The following is a 23,784-nucleotide window of genomic DNA, read 5'->3' on the forward strand; positions in this document are numbered from 1 at the left end:
TTGTCTGTGTGTCAGTCAGTAGTCTGTGTATGTGTGTGTCAGTCAGTAGTCTGTGTATGTGTTGTGTACGTCAGTAGTCTGTGTATGTGTGTGTCTGTCAGTAGTCTGTGTATGTGTGTACGTCAGTAGTCTGTGTATGTGTGTACGTCAGTAGTCTGTGTATGTGTGTATGTCAGTAGTCTGTGTATGTGTGTCAGTCAGTAGTCTGTGTATGTGTGTGTAAGTCAGTAGTCTGTGTATGTGTGTGTCAGTCAGTAGTCTGTGTATGTGTGTGTACGTCAAGTAGTCCTGTGTATGTGTGTGTGTCAGTCAGTAGTCCTGTGTATGTGTGTGTACGTCAGTAGTCTGTGTATGTGTGTGTCAGTCAGTAGGCTGTGTATGTGTGTGTACGTCAGTAGTCTGTGTATGTGTGTGTCAGTCAGTATTCTGTGTATGTGTGTGTCAGTCAGTAGTCTTTGTATGTGTGTGTTCGTCAGTAGTCTGTGTATGTGCGTGTCAGTCAGTATTCTGTGTATGTGTGTGTCAGTCAGTAGTCTTTGTATGTGTGTGTTCGTCAGTAGTCTGTGTATGTGTGTGTAAGTCAGTAGTCTGTGTATGTGTGTGTCAGTCAGTAGTCTGTGTATGTGTGTGTTCGTCAGTAGTCTGTGTATGTGTGTGTCAGTCAGTAGTCTGTGTATGTGTGTGTCAGTCACTAGTCTGTGTATGTGTGTGTTCGTCAGTAGTCTGTGTATGTGTGTGTTCGTCAGTATTCTGTGTATGTGTGTGTACGTCAGTAGTCTGTGTATGTGTGTGTCAGTCAGTAGTCTGTGTATGTGTGTGTCAGTCAGTAGTCTGTGTATGTGTGTGTCAGTCAGTAGGCTGTGTATGTGTGTGTACTCATAGTCTGTGTATGTGTGTGTAAGTCAGTAGTCTGTGTATGTGTGATGTGTCAGTCAGTCCGTCTGTGTATGTGTGTACGTCAGTAGTCTTTGTATGTGTGTGTCAGTCAGTAGACTGTGTATGTGTGTGTCACGGGATGGTTAGAATCTATATTATAGGCCATGTGTAATATATATTTCATGTGGAATGTATTCTCCTAACCTGTTATATACATCAATGTGTAGTTGGCTGATTAGGGTCTAGTGTGTTAGCACATTGTATGCCAATACCTCTAACTAGTGAGGACCAGTGAGGACAATGGGTGGAGATAATCTGATCAGTGTCCCAAGAAGATGTTGGATGGTGCATTGTCCCATAGTAGACAGGGAGTCTGCTCTCCTTGGTATAGGTGAGGGGGGGAAGGATCTGTGACTCAGCCCTTCCCACCCACAGATATAGTGTAACAGGTCTTAGTATATAGGTTGTAGCTAGCAGTTAGTATGTGTTAGCCGGCCTGTGCACAGCTCTGCAGAGAGCCAGGATTTAGTTACAGGACCAAGGAGCCAAAGCTATCATTGGATTGTGACTTCTGTGGACCTATTGTTATTATGGTTGATGTGACCGCCGCCGGCTACTAACTTTGTGGATTACAATAAATTGCTGTTGTCTCCCGACCTCTTGCGTCCGTGTTGATTCAAAAGACCTTCCGGAGGAAGACGTATACCTTTGCTCCGTGACAGTGTGTGTACGTCAGTAGTCTGTGTATGTGTGTGTACGTCAGTAGTCTTGTGTATGTGTGTACGTCAGTAGTCTTTGTATGTGTGTGTCAGTCAGTAGTCTGTGTATGTGTGTGTACGTCAGTAGTCTGTGTATGGTGCGTGTACGTCAGTAGTCTGTGTATGTGTGTGTCAGTCAGTATTCTGTGTATGTGTGTGTCAGTCAGTAGTCTTGTATGTGTGTGTTCGTCAGTAGTCTGTGTATGTGTGTGTCAGTCAGTAGTCTGTGTATGTGTGTGTCAGTCAGTAGTCTGTGTATGTGTGTGTTCGTCAGTAGTCTGTGTATGTGTGTGTTCGTCAGTATTCTGTGTGTGTGTACGTCAGTAGTCTTTGTATGTGTGTGTACGTCAGTAGTCTAGTGTATGTGTGTGTACGTCAGTAGTCCTGTGTATGTGTGTGTCAGTCAGTAGTCTGTGTCTGTGTCTGTGTGTCAGTCAGTAGTCTGTGTATGTGTGTGTCAGTCAGTAGTCTGTGTATGTGTGTGTACGTCAGTAGTCTGTGTATGTGTGTGTCTGTCAGTAGTCTGTGTATGTGTGTACGTCAGTAGTCTGTGTATGTGTGTACGTCAGTAGACTGTGTATGTGTGTATGTCAGTAGTCTGTGTATGTGTGTCAGTCAGTAGTCTGTGTATGTGTGTGTCAGTCAGTATTCTGTGTATGTGTGTGTCAGTCAGTAGTCTGTGTATGTGTGTGTCAGTCAGTAGTCTGTGTATGTGTGTTGTTCGTCAGTAGTCTGTGTATGTGTGTGTTCGTCAGTATTCTGTGTGTGTGTACGTCAGTAGTCTTTGTATGTGTGTGTACGTCAGTAGTCTGTGTATGGTGTGTACGTCAAGTAGTCTGTGTATGTGTGTACGTCAGTAGACTGTGTATGTGTGTATGTCAGTAGTCTGTGTATGTGTGTCAGTCCAGTAGTCTGTGTATGTGTGTGTCAGTCAGTATTCTGTGTATGTGTGTGTCAGTCAGTAGTCTGTGTAATGTGTGTGTCAGTCAGTAGTCTGTGTATGTGTGTGTTCGTCAGCATTCTGTGTATGTGTGTGTTCGTCAGTATTTCTGTGTATGTGTGTGTACGTCAGTAGTCTTTGGTATGTGTGTGTACGTCAGTAGTCTGTGTATGTGTGTGTACGTCAGTAGTCTGTGTATGTGTGTGTCAGTCAGTAGTCTGTGTCTGTGTCTGTGTGTCAGTCAGTAGTCTGTGTCAATGTGTGTCTCAGTCAGTAGTCTGTGTATGTGTGTGTACGTCAGTAGTCTGTGTATGTGTGTGTCTGTCAGTAGTCTGTGTATGTGTGTACGTCAGTAGTCTGTCTATGTGTGTACGTCAGTAGTCTGTGTATGTGTGTATGTCAGTAGTCTGTGTATGTGTGTCAGTCAGTAGTCCTGTGTATGTTGTGTAAGTCAGTAGTCTGGTTTGTGTGTCAGTCAGTAGTCTGTGTATGTGTGTGTACGTCAGTAGTCTGTGTATGTGTGTGTGTCAGTCAGTAGTCTGTGTATGTGTGTGTACATCAGTAGTCTGTGTATGTGTGTGTCAGTCAGTAGGCTGTGTATGTGTGTGTACGTCAGTAGTCTGTGTATGTGTGTGTCAGTCAGTATTCTGTGTATGTGTGTGTCAGTCAGTAGTCTTTGTATGTGTGTGTTCGTCAGTAGTCTGTGTATGTGCGTGTCAGTCAGTAGGCTGTGCATGTGTGTGTACGTCAGTAGTCTGTGTATGTGTGTGTTCGTCAGTATTCTGTGTATGTGTGTGCACGTCAGTAGTCATTGTATGTGTGTGTACGTCAGTAGTCTGTGTATGTGTGTGTACGTCAGTAGTCTGTGTATGTGTGTGTCAGTCAGTAGTCTTTGTCTGATTCTGTGTGTCAGTCAGTAGTCTGTGTATGTGTGTGTCAGTCAGTAGGCTGTGCATGTGTGTGTACGTCAGTAGTCTGTGTATGTGTGTATTCGTCAGTATTCTGTGTATGTGTGTGCACGTCAGTAGTCATTGTATGTGTGTGTACGTCAGTAGTCTGTGTATGTGTGTGTACGTCAGTAGTCTGTGTATGTGTGTGTCAGTCAGTAGTCTGTGTCTAAGTCTGTGTGTCAGTCAGTAGTCTGTGTATGTGTGTGTCAGTCAGTAGTCTGTGTATGTGTGTGTACATCAGTAGTCTGTGTATGTGTGTGTCTGTCAGTAGTCTGTGTATGTGTGTACGTCAGTAGTCTGTGTATGTGTGTACGTCAGTAGTCTGTGTATGTGTGTATGTCAGTAGTCTGTGTATGTGTGTCAGTCAGTAGTCTGTGTATGTGTGTGTCAGTCAGTAGTCTGTGTATGTGTGTGTCTGTCAGTAGTCTGTGTATGTGTGTACGTCAGTAGTCTGTGTATGTGTGTACGGTCAGTAGTCTGTGTATGTGTGTATGTCAGTAGTCTGTGTATGTGTGTCAGTCAGTAGTCTGTGTATGTGTGTGTCAGTCAGTAGTCTGTGTATGTGTGTGTACGTCAGTAGTCTGTGTATGTGTGTGTCAGTCATTAGTCTTTGTATGTGTGTACTTCAGTAGTCTATGTATGTGTGTGTCAGTCAGTAGCCTGTGTATGTGTGTGTACGTCAGTAGTCTGTGTATGTGTGTCTGTCAGTAGTCTGTGTATGTGTGTACGTCAGTAGTCTGTTTATGTGTGTACGTCAGTAGTCTGTGTATGTGTGTATGTCAGTAGTCTGTGTATGTGTGTCAGTCAGTAGTCTGTGTATGTGTGTGTACGTCAGTAGTCTGTGTATGTGTGTGTCAGTCAGTAGTCTGTGTCTATGTCTGTGTGTCAGTCAGTAGTCTGTGTATGTGTGTGTCAGTCAGTAGTCTGTGTATGTGTGTGTACGTCAGTAGTCTGTGTATGTGTGTGTCTGTCAGTAGTCTGTGTATGTGTGTACGTCAGTGATCTGTGTATGTGTGTACGTCAGTAGTCTGTGTATGTGTGTATGTCAGTAGTCTGTGTATGTGTGTCAGTCAGTAGTCTGTGTATGTGTGTGTCAGTCAGTAGTCTGTGTATGTGTGTACGTCAGTAGTCTGTGTATGTGTGTGTCAGTCATTAGTCTTTGTATGTGTGTACGTCAGTAGTCTATGTATGTGTGTGTCAGTCAGTAGCCTGTGTATGTGTGTGTACGTCAGTAGTCTGTGTATGTGTGTCTGTCAGTAGTCTGTGTACGTGTGTACGTCAGTAGTCTGTTTATGTGTGTACGTCAGTAGTCTGTGTATGTTTGTGTAAGTCAGTAGTCTGTGTATGTGTGTGTCAGTCAGTAGTCTGTGTATGTGTGTGTACGTCAGTAGTCTGTGTATGTGTGTGTGTCAGTCAGTAGTCTGTGTATGTGTGTGTACATCAGTAGTCTGTGTATGTGTGTGTCAGTCAGTAGGCTGTGTATGTGTGTGTACGTCAGTAGTCTGTGTATGTGTGTGTCAGTCAGTATTCTGTGTATGTGTGTGTCAGTCAGTAGTCTTTGTATGTGTGTGTTTGTCAGTAGTCTGTGTATGTGCGTGTCAGTCAGTAGGCTGTGCATGTGTGTGTACGTCAGTAGTCTGTGTATGTGTGTGTTCGTCAGTATTCTGTGTATGTGTGTGCACGTCAGTAGTCATTGTATGTGTGTGTACGTCAGTAGTCTGTGTATATGTGTGTACGTCAGTAGTCTGTGTATGTGTGTGTCAGTCAGTAGTCTTTGTCTGATTCTGTGTGTCAGTCAGTAGTCTGTGTATGTGTGTGTCAGTCAGTAGGCTGTGCATGTGTGTGTACGTCAGTAGTCTGTGTATGTGTGTGTTCGTCAGTATTCTGTGTATGTGTGTGCACGTCAGTAGTCATTGTATGTGTGTGTACGTCAGTAGTCTGTGTATGTGTGTGTACGTCAGTAGTCTGTGTATGTGTGTGTCAGTCAGTAGTCTGTGTCTATGTCTGTGTGTCAGTCAGTAGTCTGTGTATGTGTGTGTCAGTCAGTAGTCTGTGTATGTGTGTGTACGTCAGTAGTCTGTGTATGTGTGTGTCTGTCAGTAGTCTGTGTATGTGTGTACGTCAGTAGTCTGTGTATGTGTGTACGTCAGTAGTCTGTGTATGTGTGTATGTCAGTAGTCTGTGTATGTGTGTCAGTCAGTAGTCTGTGTATGTGTGTGTCAGTCAGTAGTCTGTGTATGTGTGTACGTCAGTAGTCTGTGTATGTGTGTGTCAGTCATTAGTCTTTGTATGTGTGTACGTCAGTAGTCTATGTATGTGTGTGTCAGTCAGTAGCCTGTGTATGTGTGTGTACGTCAGTAGTCTGTGTATGTGTGTCTGTCAGTAGTCTGTGTATGTGTGTACGTCAGTAGTCTGTTTATGTGTGTACGTCAGTAGTCTGTGTATGTGTGTATGTCAGTAGTCTGTGTATGTGTGTGTCAGTCAGTAGTCTGTGTATGTGTGTGTCCGTCAGTAGTCTGTGTATGTGTGTGTACGTCAGTAGTCTGTGTATGTGTGTGTACGTTAGTAGTCTGTGTATGTGTGTATGTCAGTAGTCTGTGTATGTGTGTGTCAGTCAGTAGTCTGTGTATGTGTGTGTCCGTCAGTAGTCTGTGTATGTGTGTGTACGTCAGTAGTCTGTGTATGTGTGTGTACGTCAGTAGTCTGTGTATGTGTGTGTACGTCAGTAGTCTGTGTATGTGTGTGTCAGTCAGTAGTCTGTGTATGTGTGTGTAAGTCAGTAGTCTGTGTATGTGTGTGTCAGTCAGTAGTCTGTGTATGTGTGTTCGTCAGTAGTCTGTGTATGTGTGTGTCAGTCAGTAGTCTGTGTATGTGTGTGTCAGTCAGTAGTCTGTGTATGTGTGTGTCCGTCAGTAGTCTGTGCATGTCTGTGTACGTCAGTAGTCTGTGTATGTGTGTGTACATCAGTAGTCTGTGTATGTGTGTGTACGTCAGTAGTCTGTGTATGTGTGTCAGTCAGTAGTCTGTGTATGTGTGTGTAAGTCAGTAGTCTGTGTATGTGTGTGTCAGTCAGTAGTCTGTGTATGTGTGTTCGTCAGTAGTCTGTGTATGTGTGTGTCAGTCAGTAGTCTGTGTATGTGTGTGTCAGTCAGTAGTCTGTGTATGTGCGTGTTCGTCAGTAGTCTGTGTATGTGTGTGTTCTTCAGTATTCTGTGTATGTGTGTGTACGTCAGTAGTCTGTGTATGTGTGTGTCAGTCAGTAGTCTGTGTATGTGTGTGTCAGTCAGTAGTTTGTGTATGTGTGTGTCAGTCAGTAGTCTGTGTATGTGTGTGTCAGTCAGTAGTCTGTGTATGTGTGTGTCAGTCAGTAGTCTGTGTATGTGTGTGTCAGTCAGTAGTCTGTGTATGTGTGTCAGTCAGTAGTCTGTGTATGTGTGTGTCAGTCAGTAGTCTGTGTACGTGTGTGTACGTCAGTAGTCTGTGTATGTGTGTGTAAGTCAGTAGTCTGTGTATGTGTGTGTCAGTCAGTAGTCTCCGTATGTGTGTACGTCAGTAGTCTTTGTATGTGTGTGTCAGTCAGTAGTCTGTGTATGTGTGTGTACGTCAGTAGTCTGTGTATGTGTGTGTACGTCAGTAGTCTGTGTATGTGTGTGTCAGTCAGTATTCTGTGTATGTGTGTGTCAGTCAGTAGTCTGTGTATGTGTGTGTCAGTCAGTAGTCTGTGTATGTGTGTGTCCGTCAGTAGTCTGTGTATGTGTGTGTACGTCAGTAGTCTGTGTATGTGTGTGTACGTCAGTAGTCTGTGTATGTGTGTGTGCGTCAGTAGTCTGTGTATGTGTGTGTCAGTCAGTAGTCTGTGTATGTGTGTGTAAGTCAGTAGTCTGTGTATGTGTGTGTCAGTCAGTAGTCTGTGTATGTGTGTTCGTCAGTAGTCTGTGTATGTGTGTGTCAGTCAGTAGTCTGTGTATGTGTGTGTCAGTCAGTAGTCTGTGTATGTGTGTGTCCGTCAGTAGTCTGTGTATGTGTGTGTTCGTCAGTAGTCTGTGTATGTGTGTGTACGTCAGTAGTCTGTGTATGTGTGTGTACGTCAGTAGTCTGTGTATGTGTGTCAGTCAGTAGTCTGTGTATGTGTGTGTAAGTCAGTAGTCTGTGTATGTGTGTGTCAGTCAGTAGTCTGTGTATGTGTGTTCGTCAGTAGTCTGTGTATGTGTGTGTCAGTCAGTAGTCTGTGTATGTGTGTGTCAGTCAGTAGTCTGTGTATGTGCGTGTTCGTCAGTAGTCTGTGCATGTGTGTGTTCGTCAGTATTCTGTGTATGTGTGTGTACGTCAGTAGTCTGTGTATGTGTGTGTCAGTCAGTAGTCTGTGTATGTGTGTGTCAGTCAGTAGGCTGTGTACGTGTGTGTACGTCAGTAGTCTGTGTATGTGTGTGTAAGTCAGTAGTCTGTGTATGTGTGTGTCAGTCAGTAGTCTGTGTATGTGTGTGTACGTCAGTAGTCTGTGTATGTGTGTGTACGTCAGTAGTCTGTGTATGTGTGTACGTCAGTAGTCTTTGTATGTGTGTGTCAGTCAGTAGTCTGTGTATGTGTGTGTACGTCAGTAGTCTGTGTATGTGTGTGTACGTCAGTAGTCTGTGTATGTGTGTGTCAGTCAGAATTCTGTGTATGTGTGTGTCAGTCAGTAGTCTGTGTATGTGTGTGTCAGTCAGTAGTCTGAGTATGTGTGTGTTCGTCAGTACTCTGTGTATGTGTGTGTTCGTCAGTATTCTGTGTATGTGTGTGTACGTCAGTAGTCTTTGTATGTGTGTGTACGTCAGTAGTCTGTGTATGTGTGTGTACGTCAGTAGTCTGTGTATGTGTGTGTCAGTCAGTAGTCTTTGTCTGATTCTGTGTGTCAGTCAGTAGTCTGTTTATGTGTGTGTCAGTCAGTAGTCTGTGTATGTGTGTGTACGTCAGTAGTCTGTGTATGTGTGTCTGTCAGTAGTCTGTGTATGTGTGTGTCAGTCATTAGTCTTTGTATGTGTGTACGTCAGTAGTCTATGTATGTGTGTGTCAGTCAGTAGCCTGTGTATGTGTGTGTACGTCAGTAGTCTGTGTATGTGTGTCTGTCAGTAGTCTGTGTATGTGTGTACGTCAGTAGTCTGTTTATGTGTGTACGTCAGTAGTCTGTGTATGTGTGTATGTCAGTAGTCTGTGTATGTGTGTCAGTCAGTAGTCTGTGTATGTGTGTGTCCGTCAGTAGTCTGTGTATGTGTGTGTCCGTCAGTAGTCTGTGTATGTGTGTGTCAGTCAGTAGTCTGTGTATGTGTGTGTACGTCAGTAGTCTGTGTGTGTGTCTGTCAGTAGTCTGTGTATGTGTGTATGTCAGTAGTCTGTGTATGTGTGTACGTCAGTAGTCTGTGTATGTGTGTATGTCAGTAGTCTGTGTATGTGTGTCAGTCAGTAGTCTGTGTATGTGTGTGTAAGTCAGTAGTCTGTGTATGTGTGTGTCAGTCAGTAGTCTGTGTATGTGTGTGTACGTCAGTAGTCTGTGTATGTGTGTGTGTCAGTCAGTAGTCTGTGTATGTGTGTGTACGTCAGTAGTCTGTGTGTGTGTGTGTCAGTCAGTAGGCTGTGTATGTTTGTGTACGTCAGAAGTCTGTGTATGTGTGTGTCAGTCAGTATTCTGTGTATGTGTGTGTCAGTCAGTAGTCTTTGTATGTGTGTGTTCGTCAGTAGTCTGTGTATGTGCGTGTCAGTCAGTATTCTGTGTATGTGTGTGTCAGTCAGTAGTCTTTGTATGTGTGTCAGTCAGTAGTCTGTGTATGTGTGTGTAAGTCAGTAGTCTGTGTATGTGTGTGTCAGTCAGTAGTCTGTGTATGTGTGTGTTCGTCAGTAGTCTGTGTATGTGTGTGTCAGTCAGTAGTCTGTGTATGTGTGTGTCAGTCAGTAGTCTGTGTATGTGTGTTTTCGTCAGGAGTCTGTGTATGTGTGTGTTCGTCAGTATTCTGTGTATGTGTGTGTCAGTCAGTAGTCTGTGTATGTGTGTGTACGTCAGTAGTCTGTGTATGTGTGTGTCAGTCAGTGGTCTGTGTATGTGTGTGTCAGTCAGTAGTCTGTGTATGTGTGTGTACGTCAGTAGTCTGTGTGTGTGTCTGTCAGTAGTCTGTGTATGTGTGTACGTCAGTAGTCTGTGTATGTGTGTGTCAGTCAGTAGTCTGTGTATGTGTGTGTACGTCAGTAGTCTGTGTATGTGTGTGTCTGTCAGTAGTCTGTGTATGTGTGTACGTCAGTAGACTGTGTATGTGTGTACGTCAGTAGTCTGTGTATGTGTGTGTACGTCAGTAGTCTGTGTATGTGTGTGTCAGTCAGTAGTCTGTGTCTGTGTGTGTCAGTCAGTAGTCTGTGTATGTGTGTGTACGTCAGTAGTCTGTGTATGTGTGTGTCAGTCAGTAGTCTGTGTATGTGTGTGTACGTCACTAGTCTGTGTATGTGTGTGTACGTCAGTAGTCTGTGTATGTGTGTGTCAGTCAGTAGTCTGTGTATGTGTGTGTAAGTCAGTAGTCTGTGTATGTGTGTGTACGTCAGTAGTCTGTGTATGTGTGTGTCAGTCAGTAGTCTGTGTATGTGTGTGTAAGTCAGTAGTCTGTGTATGTGTGTGTACGTCAGTAGTCTGTGTATGTGTGTGTACGTCAGTAGTCTGTGTATGTGTGTGTCAGTCAGTAGTCTGTGTATGTGTGTTCGTCAGTAGTCTGTGTATGTGTGTGTCAGTCAGTAGTCTGTGTATGTGTGTGTCAGTCAGTAGTCTGTGTATGTGCGTGTTCGTCAGTAGTCTGTGTATGTGTGTGTTCGTCAGTATTCTGTGTATGTGTGTGTACGTCAGTATTCTGTGTATGTGTGTGCACGTCAGTAGTCATTGTATGTGTGTGTACGTCAGTAGTCTGTGTATATGTGTGTACGTCAGTAGTCTGTGTATGTGTGTGTCAGTCAGTAGTCTTTGTCTGATTCTGTGTGTCAGTCAGTAGGCTGTGTACGTGTGTGTACGTCAGTAGTCTGTGTATGTGTTTGTAAGTCAGTAGTCTGTGTATGTGTGTGTCAGTCAGTAGTCTGTGTATGTGTGTACGTCAGTAGTCTTTGTATGTGTGTGTCAGTCAGTAGTCTGTGTATGTGTGTGTACGTCAGTAGTCTGTGTATGTGTGTGTACGTCAGTAGTCTGTGTATGTGTGTACGTCAGTAGTCTTTGTATGTGTGTGTCAGTCAGTAGTCTGTGTATGTGTGTGTACGTCAGTAGTCTGTGTATGTGTGTGTACGTCAGTAGTCTGTGTATGTGTGTCAGTCAGTATTCTGTGTATGTGTGTCAGTCAGTAGTCTGTGTATGTGTGTGTTCGTCAGTATTCTGTGTATGTGTGTGTCATTCAGTAGTCTGTGTATGTGTGTGTCAGTCAGTAGTTTGTGTATGTGTGTGTTCGTCAGTAGTCTGTGTATGTGTGTATTCGTCAGTATTCTGTGTATGTGTGTACGTCAGTAGTCTTTGTATGTGTGTGTACGTCAGTAGTCTGTGTATGTGTGTGTCAGTCAGTAGTCTGTGTCTGATTCTGTGTGTCAGTCAGTAGTCTGTGTATGTGTGTGTCAGTCAGTAGTCTGTGTATGTGTGTGTACGTCAGTAGTCTATGTATGTGTGTCTGTCAGTAGTCTGTGTATGTGTGTGTCAGTCATTAGTCTTTGTATGTGTGTACGTCAGTAGTCTGTGTATGTGTGTGTCAGTCAGTAGTCTGTGTATGTGTGTGCACGTCAGTAGTCTGTGTGTGTGTCTGTCAGTAGTCTGTGTATGTGTGTATGTCAGTAGTCTGTGTATGTGTGTGTAAGTCAGTAGTCTGTGTATGTGTGTGTCAGTCAGTAGTCTGTGTATGTGTGTGTACGTCAGTAGTCTGTGTATGTGTGTGTGTCAGTCAGTAGTCTGTGTATGTGTGTGTACGTCAGTAGTCTGTGTATGTGTGTGTCAGTCAGTAGGCTGTGTATGTTTGTGTACGTCAGTAGTCTGTGTATGTGTGTGTCAGTCAGTATTCTGTGTATGTGTGTGTCAGTCAGTAGTCTTTGTATGTGTGTGTTCGTCAGTAGTCTGTGTATGTGCGTGTCAGTCAGTATTCTGTGTATGTGTGTGTCAGTCAGTAGTCTTTGTATGTGTGTGTTCGTCAGTAGTCTGTGTATGTGTGTGTAAGTCAGTGGTCTGTGTATGTGTGTGTCTGTCAGTAGTCTGTGTATGTGTGTGTTCGTCAGTAGTCTGTGTATGTGTGTGTCAGTCAGTAGTCTGTGTATGTGTGTGTCAGTCAGTAGTCTGTGTATGTGTGTGTTCGTCAGTAGTCTGTGTATGTGTGTGTTCGTCAGTATTCTGTGTATGTGTGTGTACGTCAGTAGTCTGTGTATATGTGTGTCAGACAGTAGTCTGTGTATGTGTGTGTCAGTCAGTAGTCTGTGTATGTGTGTGTCAGTCAGTAGGCTGTGTATGTGTGTGTACGTCAGTAGTCGGTGTATGTGTGTGTAAGTCAGTAGTCTGTGTATGTGTGTGTCAGTCAGTCATCTGTGTATGTGTGTACGTCAGTGGTCTTTGTATGTGTGTGTCAGTCAGTAGTCTGTGTATGTGTGTGTACGTCAGTAGTCTGTGTATGTGTGTGTACGTCAGTAGTCTGTGTATGTGTGTACGTCAATAGTCTTTGTATGTGTGTGTCAGTCAGTAGTCTGTGTATCTGTGTGTACGTCAGTAGTCTGTGTATGTGTGTGTACGTCAGTAGTCTGTGTATGTGTGTGTCAGTCAGTATTCTGTGTATGTGTGTGTCAGTCAGTAGTCTGTGTATGTGTGTGTCAGTCAGTAGTCTGTGTATGTGTGTGTTCGTCAGCAGTCTGTGTATGTGTGTGTTCGTCAGTATTCTGTGTATGTGTGTGTACGTCAGTAGTCTGTGTATGTGTGTGTACGTCAGTAGTCTGTGTATGTGTGTGTCAGTCAGTAGTCTGTGTCTGTGTCTGTGTGTCAGTCAGTAGTCTGTGTATGTGTGTCTCAGTCAGTAGTCTGTGTATGTGTGTGTACGTCAGTAGTCTGTGTATGTGTGTGTCTGTCAGTAGTCTGTGTATGTGTGTACGTCAGTAGTCTGTCTATGTGTGTACGTCAGTAGTCTGTGTATGTGTGTATGTCAGTAGTCTGTGTATGTGTGTCAGTCAGTAGTCTGTGTATGTTTGTGTAAGTCAGTAGTCTGTGTATGTGTGTGTCAGTCAGTAGTCTGTGTATGTGTGTGTACGTCAGTAGTCTGTGTATGTGTGTGTGTCAGTCAGTAGTCTGTGTATGTGTGTGTACATCAGTAGTCTGCGTATGTGTGTGTCAGTCAGTAGGCTGTGTATGTGTGTGTACGTCAGTAGTCTGTGTATGTGTGTGTCAGTCAGTATTCTGTGTATGTGTGTGTCAGTCAGTAGTCTTTGTATGTGTGTGTTCGTCAGTAGTCTGTGTATGTGCGTGTCAGTCAGTATTCTGTGTATGTGTGTGTCAGTCAGTAGTCTTTGTATGTGTGTGTTCGTCAGTAGTCTGTGTATGTGTGTGTTAGTCAGTAGTCTGTGTATGTGTGTGTCAGTCAGTATTCTGTGTATGTGTGTGTTCGTCAGTAGTCTGTGTATGTGTGTGTACGTCAGTAGTCTGTGTATGTGTGTACGTCAGTAGTCTGTGTATGTGTGTGTCAGTCAGTATTCTGTGTATGTGTGTGTCAGTCAGTAGTCTGTGTATGTGTGTGTTCGTCAGTATTCTGTGTATGTGTGTGTCAGTCAGTAGTCTGTGTATGTGTGTGTCAGTCAGTAGTCTGTGTATGTGTGTGTTCGTCAGTAGTCTGTGTATGTGTGTGTTCGTCAGTATTCTGTGTATGTGTGTACGTCAGTAGTCTTTGTATGTGTGTGTACGTCAGTAGTCTGTGTATGTGTGTGTACGTCAGTAGTCTGTGTATGTGTGTGTCAGTCAGTAGTCTGTGTCTGATTTTGTGTGTCAGTCAGTAGTCTGTGTATGTGTGTGTCAGTCAGTAGTCTGTGTATGTGTGTTTACGTCAGTATTCTGTGTATGTGTGTCTGTCAGTAGTCTGTGTATGTGTGTGTCAGTCATTAGTCTTTGTATGTGTGTACGTCAGTAGTCTATGTATGTGTGTGTCAGTCAGTAGCCTGTGTATGTGTGTGTATGTCAGTAGTCTGTGTATGTGTGTCTGTCAGTAGTCTGTGTATGTGTGTACGTCAGTAGTCTGTTTATGTGTGTACGTCAGTAGTCTGTGTATGTGTGTATGTCAGTAGTCTGTGTATGTGTGTGTCAGTCAGTAGTCTGTGTATGTGTGTGTCCGTCAGTAGTCTGTGTATGTGTGTGTCCGTCAGTAGTCTGTGTATGTGTGTGTCAGTCAGTAGTCTGTGTATGTGTGTGTACGTCAGTAGTCTGTGTGTGTGTCTGTCAGTAGTCTGTGTATGTGTGTATGTCAGTAGTCTGTGTATGTGTGTACGTCAGTAGTCTGTGTATGTGTGTATGTCAGTAGTCTGTGTATGTGTGTCAGTCAGTAGTCTGTGTATGTGTGTGTAAGTCAGTAGTCTGTGTATGTGTGTGTCAGTCAGTAGTTTGTGTATGTGTGTGTACGTCAGTAATCTGTGTATGTGTGTGTGTCAGTCAGTAGTCTGTGTATGTGTGTGTACGTCAGTAGTCTGTGTATGTGTGTGTCAGTCAGTAGGCTGTGTATGTTTGTGTACGTCAGTAGTCTGTGTATGTGTGTGTCAGTCAGTATTCTGTGTATGTGTGTGTCAGTCAGTAGTCTTTGTATGTGTGTGTTCGTCAGTAGTCTGTGTATGTGCGTGTCAGTCAGTATTCTGTGTATGTGTGTGTCAGTCAGTAGTCTTTGTATGTGTGTGTTCGTCAGTAGTCTGTGCATGTGTGTGTGTCAGTAGTCTGTGTATGTGTGTCAGTCAGTAGTCTGTTTATGTGTGTACGTCAGTAGTCTGTGTATGTGTGTATGTCAGTAGTCTGTGTATGTGTGTACGTCAGTAGTCTGTGTATGTGTGTGTCTGTCAGTAGTCTGTGTATGTGTGTGTCTGTCAGTAGTCTGTGTATGTGTGTACGTCAGTAGTCTGTGTATGTGTGTATGTCAGTAGTCTATGTATGTGTGTACGTCAGTAGTCTGTTTATGTGTGTACGTCAGTAGTCTGTGTATGTGTGTATGTCAGTAGTCTGTGTATGTGTGTACGTCAGTAGTCTGTGTATGTGTGTGTCAGTCAGTAGTCTGTGTATGTGTGTGTACGTCAGTAGTCTGTGTGTGTGTGTACGTCAGTAGTCTGTGTATGTGTGTGTCAGTCAGTAGTCTGTGTATGTGTGTGTTCGTCAGTAGTCTGTGTATGTGTGTGTCAGTCAGTAGTCTGTGTATGTGTGTGTCAGTCAGTAGTCTGTGTATCTGTGTGTTCGTCAGTAGTCTGTGTATGTGTGTGTTCGTCAGTATTCTGTGTATGTGTGTGTACGTCAGTAGTCTGTGTATGTGTGTGTCAGTCAGTAGTCTGTGTGTGTGTCAGTCAGTAGTCTGTGTATGTGTGTGTGTCAGTCAGTAGGCTGTGTATGTGTGTGTACGTCAGTAGTCTGTGTATGTGTGTGTAAGTCAGTAGTCTGTGTATGTGTGTGTCAGTCAGTATTCTGTGTATGTGTGTGTCAGTCAGTAGTCTTTGTATGTGTGTGTTCGTCAGTAGTCTGTGTATGTGTGTGTCAGTCAGTAGTCTGTGTATGTGTGTGTCAGTCAGTAGTCTGTGTATGTGTGTGTTCGTCAGTAGTCTGTGTATGTGTGTGTAAGTCAGTAGTCTGTGTATGTGTGTGTCAGTCAGTATTCTGTGTATGTGTGTGTTCGTCAGTAGTCTGTGTATGTGTGTGTACGTCAGTAGTCTGTGTATGTGTGTACGTCAGTAGTCTGTGTATGTGTGTGTCAGTCAGTATTCTGTGTATGTGTGTGTCAGTCAGTAGTCTGTGTATGTGTGTGTTCGTCAGTATTCTGTGTATGTGTGTCAGTCAGTAGTCTGTGTATGTGTGTGTCAGTCAGTAGTCTGTGTATGTGTGTGTTCGTCAGTATTCTGTGTATGTGTGTGTCAGTCAGTAGTCTGTGTATGTGTGTGTCAGTCAGTAGTCTGTGTATGTGTGTGTTCGTCAGTAGTCTGTGTATGTGTGTGTTCGTCAGTATTCTGTGTATGTGTGTACGTCAGTAGTCTTTGTATGTGTGTGTACGTCAGTAGTCTGTGTATGTGTGTGTACGTCAGTAGTCTGTGTATGTGTGTGTCAGTCAGTAGTCTGTGTCTGATTTTGTGTGTCAGTCAGTAGTCTGTGTATGTGTGTGTCAGTCAGTAGTCTGTGTATGTGTGTTTACGTCAGTAGTCTGTGTATGTGTGTCTGTCAGTAGTCTGTGTATGTGTGTGTCAGTCATTAGTCTTTGTATGTGTGTACGTCAGTAGTCTATGTATGTGTGTGTCAGTCAGTAGCCTGTGTATGTGTGTGTATGTCAGTAGTCTGTGTATGTGTGTCTGTCAGTAGTCTGTGTATGTGTGTACGTCAGTAGTCTGTTTATGTGTGTACGTCAGTAGTCTGTGTATGTGTGTATGTCAGTAGTCTGTGTATGTGTGTGTCAGTCAGTAGTCTGTGTATGTGTGTGTCCGTCAGTAGTCTGTGTATGTGTGTGTCCGTCAGTAGTCTGTGTATGTGTGTGTCAGTCAGTAGTCTGTGTATGTGTGTGTACGTCAGTAGTCTGTGTGTGTGTCTGTCAGTAGTCTGTGTATGTGTGTATGTCAGTAGTCTGTGTATGTGTGTACGTCAGTAGTCTGTGTATGTGTGTATGTCAGTAGTCTGTGTATGTGTGTCAGTCAGTAGTCTGTGTATGTGTGTGTAAGTCAGTAGTCTGTGTATGTGTGTGTCAGTCAGTAGTTTGTGTATGTGTGTGTACGTCAGTAATCTGTGTATGTGTGTGTGTCAGTCAGTAGTCTGTGTATGTGTGTGTACGTCAGTAGTCTGTGTATGTGTGTGTCAGTCAGTAGGCTGTGTATGTTTGTGTACGTCAGTAGTCTGTGTATGTGTGTGTCAGTCAGTATTCTGTGTATGTGTGTGTCAGTCAGTAGTCTTTGTATGTGTGTGTTCGTCAGTAGTCTGTGTATGTGCGTGTCAGTCAGTATTCTGTGTATGTGTGTGTCAGTCAGTAGTCTTTGTATGTGTGTGTTCGTCAGTAGTCTGTGCATGTGTGTGTGTCAGTAGTCTGTGTATGTGTGTCAGTCAGTAGTCTGTTTATGTGTGTACGTCAGTAGTCTGTGTATGTGTGTATGTCAGTAGTCTGTGTATGTGTGTACGTCAGTAGTCTGTGTATGTGTGTGTCTGTCAGTAGTCTGTGTATGTGTGTGTCTGTCAGTAGTCTGTGTATGTGTGTACGTCAGTAGTCTGTGTATGTGTGTATGTCAGTAGTCTGTGTATGTGTGTACGTCAGTAGTCTGTTTATGTGTGTACGTCAGTAGTCTGTGTATGTGTGTATGTCAGTAGTCTGTGTATGTGTGTACGTCAGTAGTCTGTGTATGTGTGTGTCAGTCAGTAGTCTGTGTATGTGTGTGTACGTCAGTAGTCTGTGTGTGTGTGTACGTCAGTAGTCTGTGTATGTGTGTGTCAGTCAGTAGTCTGTGTATGTGTGTGTTCGTCAGTAGTCTGTGTATGTGTGTGTCAGTCAGTAGTCTGTGTATGTGTGTGTCAGTCAGTAGTCTGTGTATCTGTGTGTTCGTCAGTAGTCTGTGTATGTGTGTGTTCGTCAGTATTCTGTGTATGTGTGTGTACGTCAGTAGTCTGTGTATGTGTGTGTCAGTCAGTAGTCTGTGTGTGTGTCAGTCAGTAGTCTGTGTATGTGTGTGTCAGTCAGTAGGCTGTGTATGTGTGTGTACGTCAGTAGTCTGTGTATGTGTGTGTAAGTCAGTAGTCTGTGTATGTGTGTGTCAGTCAGTATTCTGTGTATGTGTGTGTCAGTCAGTAGTCTTTGTATGTGTGTGTTCGTCAGTAGTCTGTGTATGTGTGTGTCAGTCAGTAGTCTGTGTATGTGTGTGTCAGTCAGTAGTCTGTGTATGTGTGTGTTCGTCAGTAGTCTGTGTATGTGTGTGTTCGTCAGTATTCTGTGTATGTGTGTGTATGTCAGTAGTCTTTGTATGTGTGTGTATGTCAGTAGTCTGTGTATGTGTGTGTACGTCAGTAGTCTGTGTAAGTGTGTGTCAGTCAGTAGTCTGTGTCTGTGTCTGTGTGTCAGTCAGTAGTCTGTGTATGTGTGTGTCAGTCAGTAGTCTGTGTATGTGTGTGTACGTCAGTAGTCTGTGTATGTGTGTGTCTGTCAGTAGTCTGTGTATGTGTGTACGTCAGTAGTCTGTGTATGTGTGTACGTCAGTAGTCTGTGTATGTGTGTATGTCAGTAGTCTGTGTATGTGTGTCAGTCAGTAGTCTGTGTATGTGTGTGTAAGTCAGTAGTCTGTGTATGTGTGTGTCAGTCAGTAGTCTGTGTATGTGTGTGTACGTCAGTAGTCTGTGTATGTGTGTGTGTCAGTCAGTAGTCTGTGTATGTGTGTGTACGTCAGTAGTCTGTGTATGTGTGTGTCAGTCAGTAGGCTGTGTATGTGTGTGTACGTCAGTAGTCTGTGTATGTGTGTGTCAGTCAGTATTCTGTGTATGTGTGTGTCAGTCAGTAGTCTTTGTATGTGTGTGTTCGTCAGTAGTCTGTGTATGTGCGTGTCAGTCAGTATTCTGTGTATGTGTGTGTCAGTCAGTAGTCTTTGTATGTGTGTGTTCGTCAGTAGTCTGTGTATGTGTGTGTAAGTCAGTAGTCTGTGTATGTGTGTGTCAGTCAGTAGTCTGTGTATGTGTGTGTTCGTCAGTAGTCTGTGTATGTGTGTGTCAGTCAGTAGTCTGTGTATGTGTGTGTCAGTCACTAGTCTGTGTATGTGTGTGTTCGTCAGTAGTCTGTGTATGTGTGTGTTCGTCAGTATTCTGTGTATGTGTGTGTACGTCAGTAGTCTGTGTATGTGTGTGTCAGTCAGTAGTCTGTGTATGTGTGTGTCAGTCAGTAGTCTGTGTATGTGTGTGTCAGTCAGTAGGCTGTGTATGTGTGTGTACGTCAGTAGTCTGTGTATGTGTGTGTAAGTCAGTAGTCTGTGTATGTGTGTGTCAGTCAGTCGTCTGTGTATGTGTGTACGTCAGTAGTCTTTGTATGTGTGTGTCAGTCAGTAGACTGTGTATGTGTGTGTCACGGGATGGTTAGAATCTATATTATAGGCCATGTGTAATATATATTTCATGTGGAATGTATTCTCTAACCTGTTATATACATCAATGTGTAGTTGGCTGATTAGGGTCTAGTGTGTTAGCACATTGTATGCCAATACCTCTAACTAGTGAGGACCAGTGAGGACAATGGGTGGAGATAATCTGATCAGTGTCCCAAGAAGATGTTGGATGGTGCATTGTCCATAGTAGACAGGGAGTCTGCTCTCCTTGGTATAGGTGAGGGGGGAAGGATCTGTGACTCAGCCCTTCCCACCCACAGATATAGGTGTAACAGTCTTAGTATATAGTTGTAGCTAGCAGTTAGTATGTGTTAGCCGGCCTGTGCACAGCTCTGCAGAGAGCCAGGATTTAGTTACAGGACCAAGGAGCCAAAGCTATCATTGGATTGTGACTTCTGTGGACCTATTGTTATTATGGTTGATGTGACCGCCGCCGGCTACTAACTTTGTGGATTACAATAAATTGCTGTTGTCTCCCGACCTCTTGCGTCCGTGTTGATTCAAAAGACCTTCCGGAGGAAGACGTATACCTTTGCTCCGTGACAGTGTGTGTACGTCAGTAGTCTGTGTATGTGTGTGTACGTCAGTAGTCTGTGTATGTGTGTACGTCAGTAGTCTTTGTATGTGTGTGTCAGTCAGTAGTCTGTGTATGTGTGTGTACGTCAGTAGTCTGTGTATGTGCGTGTACGTCAGTAGTCTGTGTATGTGTGTGTCAGTCAGTATTCTGTGTATGTGTGTGTCAGTCAGTAGTCTTTGTATGTGTGTGTTCGTCAGTAGTCTGTGTATGTGTGTGTCAGTCAGTAGTCTGTGTATGTGTGTGTCAGTCAGTAGTCTGTGTATGTGTGTGTTCGTCAGTAGTCTGTGTATGTGTGTGTTCGTCAGTATTCTGTGTGTGTGTACGTCAGTAGTCTTTGTATGTGTGTGTACGTCAGTAGTCTGTGTATGTGTGTGTACGTCAGTAGTCTGTGTATGTGTGTGTCAGTCAGTAGTCTGTGTCTGTGTCTGTGTGTCAGTCAGTAGTCTGTGTATGTGTGTGTCAGTCAGTAGTCTGTGTATGTGTGTGTACGTCAGTAGTCTGTGTATGTGTGTGTCTGTCAGTAGTCTGTGTATGTGTGTACGTCAGTAGTCTGTGTATGTGTGTACGTCAGTAGACTGTGTATGTGTGTATGTCAGTAGTCTGTGTATGTGTGTCAGTCAGTAGTCTGTGTATGTGTGTGTCAGTCAGTATTCTGTGTATGTGTGTGTCAGTCAGTAGTCTGTGTATGTGTGTGTCAGTCAGTAGTCTGTGTATGTGTGTGTTCGTCAGTAGTCTGTGTATGTGTGTGTTCGTCAGTATTCTGTGTGTGTGTACGTCAGTAGTCTTTGTATGTGTGTGTACGTCAGTAGTCTGTGTATGTGTGTGTACGTCAGTAGTCTGTGTATGTGTGTACGTCAGTAGACTGTGTATGTGTGTATGTCAGTAGTCTGTGTATGTGTGTCAGTCAGTAGTCTGTGTATGTGTGTGTCAGTCAGTATTCTGTGTATGTGTGTGTCAGTCAGTAGTCTGTGTATGTGTGTGTCAGTCAGTAGTCTGTGTATGTGTGTGTTCGTCAGCAGTCTGTGTATGTGTGTGTTCGTCAGTATTCTGTGTATGTGTGTGTACGTCAGTAGTCTTTGTATGTGTGTGTACGTCAGTAGTCTGTGTATGTGTGTGTACGTCAGTAGTCTGTGTATGTGTGTGTCAGTCAGTAGTCTGTGTCTGTGTCTGTGTGTCAGTCAGTAGTCTGTGTATGTGTGTCTCAGTCAGTAGTCTGTGTATGTGTGTGTACGTCAGTAGTCTGTGTATGTGTGTGTCTGTCAGTAGTCTGTGTATGTGTGTACGTCAGTAGTCTGTCTATGTGTGTACGTCAGTAGTCTGTGTATGTGTGTATGTCAGTAGTCTGTGTATGTGTGTCAGTCAGTAGTCTGTGTATGTTTGTGTAAGTCAGTAGTCTGTGTATGTGTGTGTCAGTCAGTAGTCTGTGTATGTGTGTGTACGTCAGTAGTCTGTGTATGTGTGTGTGTCAGTCAGTAGTCTGTGTATGTGTGTGTACATCAGTAGTCTGTGTATGTGTGTGTCAGTCAGTAGGCTGTGTATGTGTGTGTACGTCAGTAGTCTGTGTATGTGTGTGTCAGTCAGTATTCTGTGTATGTGTGTGTCAGTCAGTAGTCTTTGTATGTGTGTGTTCGTCAGTAGTCTGTGTATGTGCGTGTCAGTCAGTAGGCTGTGCATGTGTGTGTACGTCAGTAGTCTGTGTATGTGTGTGTTCGTCAGTATTCTGTGTATGTGTGTGCACGTCAGTAGTCATTGTATGTGTGTGTACGTCAGTAGTCTGTGTATGTGTGTGTACGTCAGTAGTCTGTGTATGTGTGTGTCAGTCAGTAGTCTTTGTCTGATTCTGTGTGTCAGTCAGTAGTCTGTGTATGTGTGTGTCAGTCAGTAGGCTGTGCATGTGTGTGTACGTCAGTAGTCTGTGTATGTGTGTATTCGTCAGTATTCTGTGTATGTGTGTGCACGTCAGTAGTCATTGTATGTGTGTGTACGTCAGTAGTCTGTGTATGTGTGTGTACGTCAGTAGTCTGTGTATGTGTGTGTCAGTCAGTAGTCTGTGTCTAAGTCTGTGTGTCAGTCAGTAGTCTGTGTATGTGTGTGTCAGTCAGTAGTCTGTGTATGTGTGTGTACATCAGTAGTCTGTGTATGTGTGTGTCTGTCAGTAGTCTGTGTATGTGTGTACGTCAGTAGTCTGTGTATGTGTGTACGTCAGTAGTCTGTGTATGTGTGTATGTCAGTAGTCTGTGTATGTGTGTCAGTCAGTAGTCTGTGTATGTGTGTGTCAGTCAGTAGTCTGTGTATGTGTGTGTCTGTCAGTAGTCTGTGTATGTGTGTACGTCAGTAGTCTGTGTATGTGTGTACGTCAGTAGTCTGTGTATGTGTGTATGTCAGTAGTCTGTGTATGTGTGTCAGTCAGTAGTCTGTGTATGTGTGTGTCAGTCAGTAGTCTGTGTATGTGTGTGTACGTCAGTAGTCTGTGTATGTGTGTGTCAGTCATTAGTCTTTGTATGTGTGTACGTCAGTAGTCTATGTATGTGTGTGTCAGTCAGTAGCCTGTGTATGTGTGTGTACGTCAGTAGTCTGTGTATGTGTGTCTGTCAGTAGTCTGTGTATGTGTGTACGTCAGTAGTCTGTTTATGTGTGTACGTCAGTAGTCTGTGTATGTGTGTATGTCAGTAGTCTGTGTATGTGTGTGTCAGTCAGTAGTCTGTGTATGTGTGTGTCCGTCAGTAGTCTGTGTATGAGTGTGTACGTCAGTAGTCTGTGTATGTGTGTGTACGTTAGTAGTCTGTGTATGTGTGTATGTCAGTAGTCTGTGTATGTGTGTGTCAGTCAGTAGTCTGTGTATGTGTGTGTCCGTCAGTAGTCTGTGTATGTGTGTGTACGTCAGTAGTCTGTGTATGTGTGTGTACGTCAGTAGTCTGTGTATGTGTGTGTACGTCAGTAGTCTGTGTATGTGTGTGTCAGTCAGTAGTCTGTGTATGTGTGTGTAAGTCAGTAGTCTGTGTATGTGTGTGTCAGTCAGTAGTCTGTGTATGTGTGTTCGTCAGTAGTCTGTGTATGTGTGTGTCAGTCAGTAGTCTGTGTATGTGTGTGTCAGTCAGTAGTCTGTGTATGTGTGTGTCCGTCAGTGGTCTGTGTATGTGTGTGTACGTCAGTAGTCTGTGTATGTGTGTGTACGTCAGTAGTCTGTGTATGTGTGTGTACGTCAGTAGTCTGTGTATGTGTGTCAGTCAGTAGTCTGTGTATGTGTGTGTAAGTCAGTAGTCTGTGTATGTGTGTGTCAGTCAGTAGTCTGTGTATGTGTGTTCGTCAGTAGTCTGTGTATGTGTGTGTCAGTCAGTAGTCTGTGTATGTGTGTGTCAGTCAGTAGTCTGTGTATGTGCGTGTTCGTCAGTAGTCTGTGTATGTGTGTGTTCGTCAGTATTCTGTGTATGTGTGTGTACGTCAGTAGTCTGTGTATGTGTGTGTCAGTCAGTAGTCTGTGTATGTGTGTGTCAGTCAGTAGGCTGTGTACGTGTGTGTACGTCAGTAGTCTGTGTATGTGTGTGTAAGTCAGTAGTCTGTGTATGTGTGTGTCAGTCAGTAGTCTCTGTATGTGTGTACGTCAGTAGTCTTTGTATGTGTGTGTCAGTCAGTAGTCTGTGTATGTGTGTGTACGTCAGTAGTCTGTGTATGTGTGTGTACGTCAGTAGTCTGTGTATGTGTGTACGTCAGTAGTCTTTGTATGTGTGTGTCAGTCAGTAGTCTGTGTATGTGTGTGTACGTCAGTAGTCTGTGTATGTGTGTGTACGTCAGTAGTCTGTGTATGTGTGTGTCAGTCAGTATTCTGTGTATGTGTGTGTCAGTCAGTAGTCTGTGTATGTGTGTGTCAGTCAGTAGTCTGTGTATGTGTGTGTTCGTCAGTACTCTGTGTATGTGTGTGTTCGTCAGTATTCTGTGTATGTGTGTGTACGTCAGTAGTCTTTGTATGTGTGTGTACGTCAGTAGTCTGTGTATGTGTGTGTACGTCAGTAGTCTGTGTATGTGTGTGTCAGTCAGTAGTCTTTGTCTGATTCTGTGTGTCAGTCAGTAGTCTGTTTATGTGTGTGTCAGTCAGTAGTCTGTGTATGTGTGTGTACGTCAGTAGTCTGTGTATGTGTGTCTGTCAGTAGTCTGTGTATGTGTGTGTCAGTCATTAGTCTTTGTATGTGTGTACGTCAGTAGTCTATGTATGTGTGTGTCAGTCAGTAGCCTGTGTATGTGTGTGTACGTCAGTAGTCTGTGTATGTGTGTCTGTCAGTAGTCTGTGTATGTATGTACGTCAGTAGTCTGTTTATGTGTGTACGTCAGTAGTCTGTGTATGTGTGTATGTCAGTAGTCTGTGTATGTGTGTCAGTCAGTAGT

At 43.7% G+C, this 23,784-nt stretch overlaps 1 protein-coding gene across 1 annotated transcript in view; it reads right to left on the reverse strand.

Annotated features, from left to right (window-relative positions):
- The window catches only part of KIFBP (kinesin family binding protein), a 78,590-nt gene that overhangs the window by 2,494 nt on the left and 52,312 nt on the right, over nucleotides 1-23,784 (reverse strand). The window lies entirely within an intron of this gene.

Source organism: Leptodactylus fuscus, chromosome 10 (assembly GCF_031893055.1).
Source record: "Leptodactylus fuscus isolate aLepFus1 chromosome 10, aLepFus1.hap2, whole genome shotgun sequence".
NCBI lineage: Eukaryota > Metazoa > Chordata > Amphibia > Anura > Leptodactylidae > Leptodactylus > Leptodactylus fuscus.